The sequence below is a fragment of the Capsicum annuum genome, chromosome 8 (genome assembly GCF_002878395.1).
Source record: "Capsicum annuum cultivar UCD-10X-F1 chromosome 8, UCD10Xv1.1, whole genome shotgun sequence".
NCBI classification, from domain to species: domain Eukaryota; kingdom Viridiplantae; phylum Streptophyta; class Magnoliopsida; order Solanales; family Solanaceae; genus Capsicum; species Capsicum annuum.
In genome coordinates this window covers 154,352,748-154,364,765 of record NC_061118.1, presented here as the reverse complement: position 1 = coordinate 154,364,765, position 12,018 = coordinate 154,352,748, and the positions used below count along the sequence as shown (strand labels likewise).

At 33.2% G+C, this 12,018-nt stretch overlaps 1 long non-coding RNA gene across 2 annotated transcripts; it reads right to left on the bottom strand.

Moving 5' to 3' along the window:
• Positions 1-6,595: 6,595 nt before the first annotated feature.
• Positions 6,596-11,714, bottom strand: LOC107839630. 2 transcript variants are annotated; one of them, XR_007043626.1, is made up of 2 exons: positions 11,316-11,714; positions 6,596-6,988 (listed from the first exon to the last, which is right to left on the bottom strand). It is a non-coding gene; the product is annotated as an uncharacterized LOC107839630 (long non-coding RNA). The 2 variants fall into 2 exon arrangements; XR_001665119.2 differs by lacking the exon at positions 11,316-11,714 and adding an exon at positions 7,216-7,852.
• Positions 11,715-12,018: the final 304 nt, after the last annotated feature.

Genomic DNA, 12,018 nt, shown 5'->3' with positions numbered 1-12,018 from the left:
AACGATTGTTTAGAAGAAAATTGGACAGGCAAGTTGGAGATTGACTTTATTTTATGATATGGCAAATGACCTAGCCTTTGGTGCCAGCATATGTTATCACTAACAAAAGGAGAAACAGGTAAACATGTAGTATTATTATGAGTGTTAGTGAGAAAAGTATTACAATGAGAATTAGGAGAAACAATGGAATTATTACAAATGGGAGTCAGATTATTGAAAGAACTATGTACAGTAGATGGAAATGAAGTATTGGCATGCTCTTAATGTAGAAAATATAGCCCATTTGCAGCTTTACCAATTTCCAGAGGCCTCTTCAGAGAAGGGTCCTGTAAAAAACAAGTAGAAATGGTAAGAACAATTGAACAATTAAGCTGAATAAGTAATTGATGAATAGATATTAGGTTGAAGTGAAAAGAATGGACAAGAAGTACATTGTGTAAAATTAAATCATGTCTGAACAGAAAAGATCCAATTGATACGACTTTCACTTTGTACCCATTAGGTAAGGTGATTAAGTGTGGTGTGGACAAAGGTTGAATGTTATGTAAAAGGTATTTGTGAGGTGTCATATGATTAGTAGCACCTGAATCTAGTATCCAATGACTAAAGTCATCTAGATGTGAAGTAGCACAAACAAAAGAATCTGTAGAATTTATCACAGAACTGTTAAGCATACTTGCAAAAACACTAAAAACACTACAATCACCAGAATTATCTGCAGTAGAGGGAGATGCATGATGAAAACTGAGAAGATATTAATAGTGCTGATACTGATCTTGGGTGAAACCAGGTGGGATGGTAGAAGATGATTCAATGTGGGATTTTTTAGTTTGAACAAAGGATGCTGAAGCAGAACTAGAAGCAGGAATTTTCTTGTTCTTGGAGAACTTAAAATCTGCAGGAAATCCATGTAATCTATAGCAATCTTTAATTACATGACCAGTCTTCTTGCAGTATTTGTATGAAACAACAGTGTTGTTGGAAAGATTTCTTACAGTTCTGCCAGTAGGTCCCATGTGATGCCCAAAATGACTTTTTTGGGGTCAAATTGGAACCTTTGATTATAACTGGAAAATTGACCTTTCTTATGTTGAGGATGAGACTGTAAAAGCAGAGGAATCACTGGAAAAACTCGGAGTAGTACAAGGGTTCTCCTTTTGGTGTTCATCATGCTGTAACATGGAATAAGCTTTGCTAAGAGAAGGTAAAGGGGACATCATGAGAATGTTTGTTTTGCATGAGGATAAGAGTCATTCAAGCCACTGAGGAATTGAAACAATTGTTGTTCCTCGAGGAGTTTTGGTAATGCTCCACAAGTGTAAGTGGGACCCACATAGGCAGTGTTTAGTTCGTCCCACAAACATCTCATTTTTGTAAAGTATGTTGCTATATCTGATGAACCTTGAGACACTCAGAATGGACCAAATGACACTGTCTCAACCAAGACTGACCCGGATTAATTTGTATATTTTGTATAGGCCCAAATTTCTGAATTTTCATTTTTTGATGTATTAAATAAAAGAATCACTGAGCTGATTGGACAAAGAAAAGAATAAGAAATAAAAATATCTTCAATCAAAGTTGATCGCAAACACAACCACAAAAGGTATCAAAATTTGGAGAAATATTACCGTCCTTCTTCGATAACTTGAAGAAGTAAAGCCTTGATCAACAAAAAATTGTATATTCACCAAAAAACCACAAAATTAAGTCGAAACGCCGGAAAACCAAAAGATCGCCGGAAAATTACGCCGCAGAAACCCTTCGAGGGTAGTATCGATTGGTAGAGGGCGTCGAGGACTATACATAACCTGTCTCTGATACCATGTTAGGCGATGAAATCGAGCAAATCGCCATGGATTACTCTGTGTAAAACCCTGATTGAAAATAGAGAAAGAACTAAGAAAGAGAAAGTAAAGTTGAAGATATTTTTATTTCTTATTCTTTTCTCTGTTCAATCAGCTCAATGATTCTTTTATTTAATACATCAAAAATGAAAATCCAGAAATTTGGACCTATACAAAATGTACAAATTAATCCGGGTCAGTCTTGGTTGGTCCCGTGTCATTTGGTCCATTCTGAGTGTCAACAGTTAGTGTAAAGCATATGATCATTTTTAAGCAAGTGAATAATATCTTATGAGTCGAGATTAATAACAAAGGGGGTTAGATTATGTTCATTGGCAAGGAAGAGTCCTCTTCTAAGTGTGCAAGCACTTCTGCAAAGATAGTCTTTGCCTGAGGGGTTGTTTTTTACAAGAGTCATCCATATTAAGGTTATAAGTGTGCCTATGGGCAAGGCGAATCTAGGGGCCTGGTTGGGGTTTTCAGAAAACCAGTAACTTTGTGTAAATCTAATATTTATATAGAGAAATCTAATAAATATATAAGAAGTGTAAGTTGGAAACTAATAACAAAGTGTATTTTTGATCTAGCGGAGTAAAGGAACTCGTAAAGTTTTATTGACCTTTTTGTGGTGGGTTCAAATCCCCTTAGTTAGTCTTTGATGTTTTATTTTTATTTAATATGAAAACACAGAAACTTTAAATCTTAAAGAGGGGTGGCTCCCACTTGATACTAATGCTAGATTTATCTTCTCTAGAATTAGCTTTGGTGTCAATCATGAGATGGTACGCAGTTGCTTGGGAGATAGTGTGTTCCACAATGATAGGCTCCTTGTTATTGAAAAGGTTATTATTCATGGTTAACCAAATGTTCCACAAAGAAGAGAAGGGATAAGAGTTCCTCAACGGGATTTGGCAAAGGTACTTGAGTGGGAAAAATGATACTCCCACGTTTATACTTGTTCGCACAACAATTTGTAACAATTAATAATCTAAAAATTATACTTGATTTTTGGTATTCATACTCAAGTCAATTTCTATTAAAAACTGTCTATCTTCACAAGATAAGGGTAAAATTGTGTACAAAGATATAAAAAAAAAAAAAAATTCCGCAATCAAGTTACTTATTAATAATTACAGAAAGAAATCTTAATAAGTATTATTAAGTGGTAATCTATAGGGAGAAGAATGTGAAAGAAAAGTTTAAGTCACGTATTGATACATGAAAAAATATTTACCAGTATAAGCACTTATAAGTTATATCAGATAATTATATATAGATATCTGTAATATGAATTGATGAAAATATAATAAAATAGCAACTAACTTATTGTAACAGATTAATAATATACAGATTATTTACATTATCATTATATAAACCGATATGACACACAATAGATTATAGGAGAAAGGGCGGATTCAATTTATCGAGTGCACATGAATTTACGGAAATTCATTAGTGTTTGCTTAAATCTTATATGTACCTATTATTCTAACTGTAAATTCAATTATATCGTATATCAATTTGAACTCGTTAGAATAATCCAGAGACTTTAAATTTTGAATAGTCGTTGTCTCTGTAGCCAAACTTTATAACAAGACTCCTATTTTCAAAAGAGAAGTAAATGAGAGACTGGCAAGAACATGATTAAAGGGAAGGGCACGTATGTATGTATATTGAATACACATACTGTATAATTGTTGATAATCATTATTCATGAACATGGCTAGGAAAAAAAACTATGTGCTTCATGAGCATGAAGCTGTCTACTGTGTAATTAAGAAGCAAAAAATAATTCTCCACTCCAAGTAGTATTGTCAAAGCCTCGACGTGTGTGCATTGCGTGTTCAAACATCAAGTAGTGAGTAGTAGTAGTAACTACATTGATTCCAATTTCTGCAACTACTCCTTTACTCTTCCCTCTTGTTTCACTTTTTTACGTTACTACTATAGTGTACTGATAAGGGTCATTCTTTCTTACCACTTAATTAACTTGATTTCAATTTCCAACAAGTAATGGCCCTATAGCAAAGAAACTTTCTCCAGTCTCCACTGCTACAAGAAAATCCCCCCACTTTTTTAGGCAAAATAACCCTCATCACCACTACAGTTTTATACATTCATTTTGACTGCCAAATCAAGTCATATATAAAATGATGACTGGAGGTGAGATGTGATAATATATACATAGCTGCTTACGCAAGCCTAAGAGAACTATATATTATGTGCATCATTATATATCCCTTGCACTGCAAATATGACAGATCCAAACGTGTGTCTTTGCTCATACACAGTCCGTACTCACCGCGGGTTCTGCTAATTCTCCCCGGCCACAAAATACCTATTGCCAATGCCACTCTGTCCCAAAACATGCCCTTCGTTTTTTTTCTTTCTTATAGATATAGTCTCAATTTATGTGACGTATTTTTTTTCAGTCCGTTTCAAAGAAGTAGATATCTTTCAAAAAGAGATTTTAAACATAAATCTCAAAAGTCTTCATTCTTTTTTTTTAATTTGTTCAAGTCAAATGATGTTACATAAATTAGGGCGAAGGGAGTAATACTTTGGATAATACTCAATTTCTACTATCAAATTCCCTCTGACTTTAAGGGCTAATTAACTTTATTCCTCTCTATCTATAATACGAATTCGAACTAATTTAAGATAATCGAGTGATTTAATGGAGTACAACTATGAGAATATGTATATGATTCGGTATTTTCAAGTTTGATTTTGATATTTTGCAATGTAGTAAGATGGTAATCGTAGTTTAATCGACTTCGGCTTATATATACGCTTGTTATAGAGAATTATAACTTAGAATTTTCAAGAAACTTCTCAATTATTATCATACAAAACCTTACACATACTAAACCTCACACATGTAGAATATCCAAAAGAAAATACAAGCAATCTCCTTCGTTAATCAGTCACCCAAAACCGACATTTCTATCAAGATAAACTGGTCAAAATTTCAACGTCTAAATAATTGGTTTTGTACTAATGCTATATATTTATATATTTAATAGTATATTATTGTAATATATATGAATTTTTAATGTAGCTATTGTGACACCCCAACTCAGGAAAAGGAATCTCACATCGGCAAAATACGGGAGGGATGTTGCGTATATAAGTAGGCATGTCTTACTCCTTAGTGACGCGTTTTAAAGTCGTGCGGGCCTGAGCACAGAGCGGACAATATCAATAGTGGGTTGGGGAGTTACAGGGGTTTCTTGGACCTTGATGATTCGGGATGCCCATCACGACCGGGGCCCGACTCGGATCGTGACAAGAATGGTATCAGAGCCGCTCCTGTGTCAGCCCTGTCGATGTGGGTCAGAGTTCAAACTAAGTGTAGGCGAATCTCGGTAAGGCGGGGAAAACTTGTGTCTCTGAGTCTAGGAGTCCCATATCGGCAAAACACGGGAGGAATGCTAGGTATATAAGTAAAAGTCTTTACTCCCTAGTGATGCGTTTTAAAGCCTACAGGGGTCTCTCGGGCCTTGATGGTTCGGGATGCTCGTCGCGGCCAAGGCCTCGGCTCGGATTCGTATCGCGATAGCTGGTATTTTGCATTTTGATATTCTTCAATAAAATCCGAATACCATATCGAATACAAAATATTTATTTAAAATGCTAACCAAATACTAATTTGGAAATATTGTATCTTCTATACCATGTGCGCTCACCTCTATTTGGAACAGTGGCACTTCGTTTTGTATTGTTGTATCAATTCACTTCTTATTCATTGTATATCTTCACTTTGATACAGAGCAAATCGTTACAGACACTAATGTATGTATATAACAGATATGTATAAAGCAAATCGATACATAATAAGACTGGATCAATACATTGTACCGCACGTTACTTGATAATTAAGGAGCAAAGTACCGTTATTTCAGACCTTTTCTCTGAAATTTTACTTGGGAGTATAATATTTTGAATATTATTGCAAATTGCTACTATTTCGCTTTTTACTGATAATTGCAAACTAGTAAAAGATAAGGAGTGGTACTTCTTGGAAGAAAGATTCTCAAGGAAACAGTAAGGCCAGAATTAAAATGAGCTGTTTTTTTCTTTTTCAATTTATATAAATTCCCTTATTGTTTTGTCAGTGGGAATTAAATTTAAATCATAGTTTCAATTTTCTAATGACATTGCCAATGTGTTGGTATATGTAAACACTGGCATAGGAACGTCAGCTTAGCAGGAAACTTTGTTTTATCTTGGCTAAGGTACGTACGAGGCTGCTTTAGATTTTGGTGGACCATGTAGTGCCTGCCCCTTTGAGTGTAACAAGCTGCTTATAGTACATACATCAATTCTGTGCTTTCCATTTTGGTTTTAAATGTTCCCTTCCAACAAAATCTAACAAAAGATACACTACTTTAAGGACCACCAGCAAACTCATCTTCAATATTTCTCCCAACTGTTAAATGTTAAAAGTTGAAAATTGGAGAATTTAAAGTTGTGATTTTGGAATTTGAAGCCGTGTTTGAACGTTCATTTTACTTGTGGGGAAAATTGAAGTTACATGAGTGGAAGTTTCAGATACATTTCAAAATCCATGATCAAACGCTTTGTTACTTCTGCTTATTTGGAATCAGGAAGTTTAGGCCTTCAATAGAAATCTTGAGTTTATATTAACTAAGAACTAGCCAATACATTTTCACAAGGAAAAGAGCTGAGAATTTTAACGAGCTGAAGTTCCAAATTGCAACCAAGCATTGAAATTTGGAATGGCCTTTGTGTATATAAGGAACATATTATTGAAGTGTTTATGTTTAACATCTATACATACAATTTGAACAGAGCGTAAATTTTTTTTCATAGGAGTACTATTTAAGTACAAGATGTAAAAATTCAAGAATTCACCATCATAGTAAAAATGCACTCAAACATAATGTGAAATGTCATATTAAGATGAAAACAGATGGCTATGGTAGCTAAGCTAGAGCCTAGACAGGCTGCTTTAAACCATGCTGCGTAGGACCACTAGCTCCATGTTTGGTCCATTTGACTTCATTGCCACCTCAAAACAGCATGACAAAAAGGACCCATAGGTCTATAGGTTTCCTTTCATTCTACACATTATGTTTAGTAACAGAAACTCCCACTGTCAATTCTCTATAGAAAGCCTGCAAAACAGAGTTGTTGATATTATACTAATAATCTAACCAAAAATTAAGCTACCGAGAAATAGTAAAATAATTTGCATTATTCTGTTTAATTAAGGGCATAGTCATGCATGCCATTATCGGTTAATTTTTTGCTTGGGATACGATAACAATAATTACGTCTCAAGTAGTTAAAATAAGTTGGGATTGACTATAATAATAGTTAGCTCGTCTGAATTGTTAAGAACCTTGAGAGAAGAGGAGGTAGGAAACTCAGGTTGGGGAAGCAGAACACGTGCAAGATTCATGCATGAAAAATACACATATCTTCAAATTCAAGAACTTGCACGTGCCCTGCTTCTCCAACTAGAGCTACCCACCCATTATTACCAACATTTTCATAACTAAAGCTAACTCTATAACTTAAACAACCAAAAAAAGAATAAGGTATTTTCTTGTGGAGGGAATTGTTCATTTTGAACTTGAGGTGATAATTAAGAAGCTTGAAGTAGCTCAAGTATTTATAGCTGGAAAAAAGATGGGATGGGGGTGTTAAGATTGTGGGGTGGGGGGTTGAACAGAGAGAGACAGAATTAAAGTAAGGAGGGACAAGAAGAGTTAAAGCTTGGAGTCTTGGAGTGGGCAAATCTTTAAAGACCCATGGGCTGAAGCAATCAAGTAAACAAGTGAAAAGGGGCTATCACAATATAATTGTCTTTTGGCTCATTGATTTTTCAATACCAATTTGATTCTGTGGAGTAAAAAGTCTATACATGACTTTGCAAGAAATTAAAAAAGAGACCATCCCATCCCCACTCTTTATAACTTCTTACCACACTATACTATACTATTACTACAATTTATTTACTAGAAAAGAAAACGATTGATGAGATTTCAAAACAGGGGGGGGGGGGGGGGGGGGGATTCACAAAGTACTATAGATGATTTTTATTTTTTGTTTTTTGCAATGGGATGTCCAAACATCAATCTCTTTTGATTGCAGCCTTGTTTGGGTGGACGTGTTGCATACGTTTACATGTCCAAAGTGTATGGCTTGCATTTCAAACCTATCAAAGCACGAAATATTATTAGATTTGACCTCTATTTGACACCTCCATTTTCCCCCCCACTTCCCTCAATTCAACAACCAGTGAAGTTAGTTTTAATTTCCTTCTTATCCAATTGACATTTGAAATTGAATATGACCACTTTCTTTGCTTTTCTTTGAGTGGGTGGGACAAGTTATTGTTCATGTTTACCCGATTTATGGACAAAAATATCAATTTGTCGTTTTAACATGCATACATTAAGGTTCATAATGGAAAACTTACTGAAAAAAAATGTAATACTAGCTAAATTATCATACTCTGGGTAAAAGTTAAATATTTCTCAAACTTAAGGGGCAATTTTGAAACTTTTTTTTTTTTTTTTTAATCTCTTTAATGGCTCCATTTGGTGAAAGATGGCAAAGGTAAATTATTTCATAATCACCGGGCAAATGTGTGCAAAACGTTTAACGGCGAAAATACTAGGGTGTGAAAATCAAATCGACCAATAAATTGAAGTGATAAAACCACTATTGATTTATTGTTATTGAGTTAACGATTTTTTTAATGGTTTTATAAAAAAAATTATTGGGTTATTGTTTCGGTTCTGTTTTTTCTTATATAGATAAATCGATAACCTAATAAGAATATTTCAAATTACACTTTATCCCTACTTCTCTCTATATATATAACCTACTCTATATTTCTCTTTCATTTCTATAAATCTATTCAATTTTTCGAAAACCTATTCATGTTTGAAGATTCTTATAAAATAAAACACATCATGTAAGATTTTTTCTGCAGCTAAGAATTCTTTTCTTTTCTTGTTAGTTGCTACTATTTCTATTTTATGCATATTTTCTTATAGGTTAAACCAAAAATCGAACCATTAAAGATTAAAAAATGATAAATCGAAAACCGATAAAAAATATTTTATTGAGTTGATTATTGATTTAACATATTTAAAAGCTGATAACCGATAAATCAAAACCGATAATACATAAAACCGAATCAAACCGACCGATGCACACCCCCAAATACTAGTGAGCCAAACTTCTCAAGGGTCGTTTGGTATGAGGTATAAAGGATAAGTAGTCCCGGGATAAAATAAAGGATTATTTTATCCCATGTTTGATTGGAGGTATTAGCTAATACCGGGATAACTTATCCCACCATTTATACCACAGTTATGGATAAGTTATCCAATATGCACGGTGGAATAAGTTATCCTGGATAATCCCGGGATAATTATTTCCCAAGGATAAATATTTTTTCCCCTTATTTTAAAACATGTTTGATAGAATTATGAGATAAAAAGTTAATTCGGTCCAACTAAAAACCTAATTTAATAGTAGATACCTTTGGTTTTAAATAAGGGCGTTCATGGTCGAAGCACTGGAGATTAATTAAAATAACTAACATCGTTACTTTATCAACCGTACTTTCGTATCTCTAATCAAATGAGATTGTTCAAATGTCAATTCTTTCTACAGTCAAATCAATACTAATTGCTCTCGTATGTTATCTACTAAGTAGGTAGTCAGTATAAAAATTGAGTAATCATACTTAAAAGGACAATTAGGCTCTAGCGCAGGAGGTTTAGGAACCAAATAGTACTAAAAATAGAAAACAAAAACCAAAATTTTGAAAAGGAGGAAATAAGAGGGATATTGAAGGCTGCAAGACTGAATGTTCCTGCTGCAGCTAAGCCTACAGTCTGGCAAACAATAATAAATATTTTGTTGCCACGACTGACCAAATTCAGAACTTCAACCGTGTCATCAAACAATTACTTATGACTTTTAATTATTATTAATTTTGACCAATTGGGAAAGAAAGTGATGATCGATGACGGCACACAGCACTCCACCAATGGACCGCAAGGTTAGGTGGGCAACATGAGCCCTACGTATTGAATTTGAATCGATCAAAATGAACTAAGTTAATAAATAGACAGATTATTAACTTCCTTGAATTGAGGTATGGACTAAAAAATTACTCACTATCAAATCTGTCAATTCTTACTAAGTTTAGTGTTTTTTTTTTTTAAATTCTGTTATCATTTGTTTAATTACCATACAAAACTAACAGGAGTATTTTTTTTTTTCTTATGAGTCACTGATACAAATTAACCCTAACTTTGTAGATTTACTAAGATTAAGCAGGTTAAAATGATTCAAAATTAAACAAATTATAATTTAATAGACAAATTTTATTTATGTGATTGACAAGATGGTAGGAGAAAGAAAGACATGTTGATTTTTGGAAGAAAGAGAAAAATGAGTAGCAGAATACAAGTCCTACGAACTGAGGTATTAGCAGAGTAAGAAAATGCAGGTAGAGAGGTTGCGTGTTCTGCGCGAGTCATTCACCTTCACTATTAATATTTGTGTAACCAAATTTTTGACAATGGGGGAGTGGAATTCCCTAGCCAAGGTTTAACTAATAGTTAGAGGTGACAAATAATTTGGTTAATATACATTTTAATTTTTTATTTTGAACAAAAAGATTAAATCAACTGTTAGTGAAATACTGGGAGAGACAAGATTAGTAATAGAGATATATGGGAAAAAGTTGGAGTAATTTGAGGATAAGATGCCGAGGTGGTTTAGAACATGTGAAGAGGAAAAACATACACAGGTTTGATATAAGGTATTATTTAATTTTGAAACTGATTTATCTTACAATTTATACTAAAATAATGAAATTACTATCCCATGAAAAGGGAGGGATAAAATAATCTCACCTCATGAGATATCCTTACCTATCCCATTAAATGTACTAAACGAACCTAGTTTATTCTCTAATTTTATTATAGTTACTACGATTTCTCTTTTTACTTGATTCTCGATATTTTTGTTTCTTTAATATTTCATCTTAGTTGTTTACTCGTGCATTTTTTATTTTTATTTTGACAAACATGTTTTGAAACATAATTTTTTTTTTGTATAAATAACATAAATATCAACTTTTTGAAAGTAATTACACTCTCTCCCACTTTTTAAATTACTTTATTCTCTCTATTAATATACATAACATAGCCGATATATACATAGCATTCTATGTATATGTTGGAATTTTTGTAATATATTTAGGCAGTTGAATTTTTTGTAATATTAGAAATATAAACTATGTATTTGTGTAATTTTTAGCAGTCAATGATTTATCAAAAACATTTACCCTACAAAGGTCCTGTAAGGTTCGTACACTCCATCCTCTCCACACTATACCTATAAAATTATATTGAAAATATATTTTATTGCAGTAAAATGAGACAAGTAAATTGAAATAAGGTAACCAACCATATTCATGAATGATTTTGGTACATGGTAAAGATGTAGTATCTTTTTCCCCCATAGTGCATAGCATGTTTTTGAGGAAGGCAGGGGGAGTTCCAAGATAGATATGATTCTCTAAGTTTAGCAAGGGAAAGGTTTTGCTTCTTCCAGTACACCACCTCCACAGCACTTTTCCCCCATGGATTCTGAGGGGTAATTTATGTCTTTTCTGTTCCCCACCTTAAACCTTTCATCACTCATCCTCAAATCTCAATGCTTCTACTCTTCTCTCTCACGTTAAATTAAAGAAAAAAAAATTGACAAATAAAAATAAAAATAATTGAAGAAACGAAAAGAAAACACCAATAGAATCGTCTTTACATAATTAGTTAAAAGAAAACTCTCATCACATATGATTTTTAAGTTATGTTTGGTGTTTGCTACTCCATGTAGATGTCGTGATATTGATTACTATTGGAGTAGCCGTGACAAAATTTGATACGTCTTACTCTTTCAAGTTTAGGCGGATTAATGATTCTGTTGATTTATTAATCATCGGCTCATTTTGATCTATTCAAATTAATTTTATTTGATAACTAAACAAACTATAAGAAAACAAACAAAAATCAAAATTTGGTAAGAAAGTTTATTTTGTTTGTCTTGAGTCCAAGTAACTTTCGGACAAGGTTAGACAATAAAGAATGATTTTTCTATTTATTCAATCTAT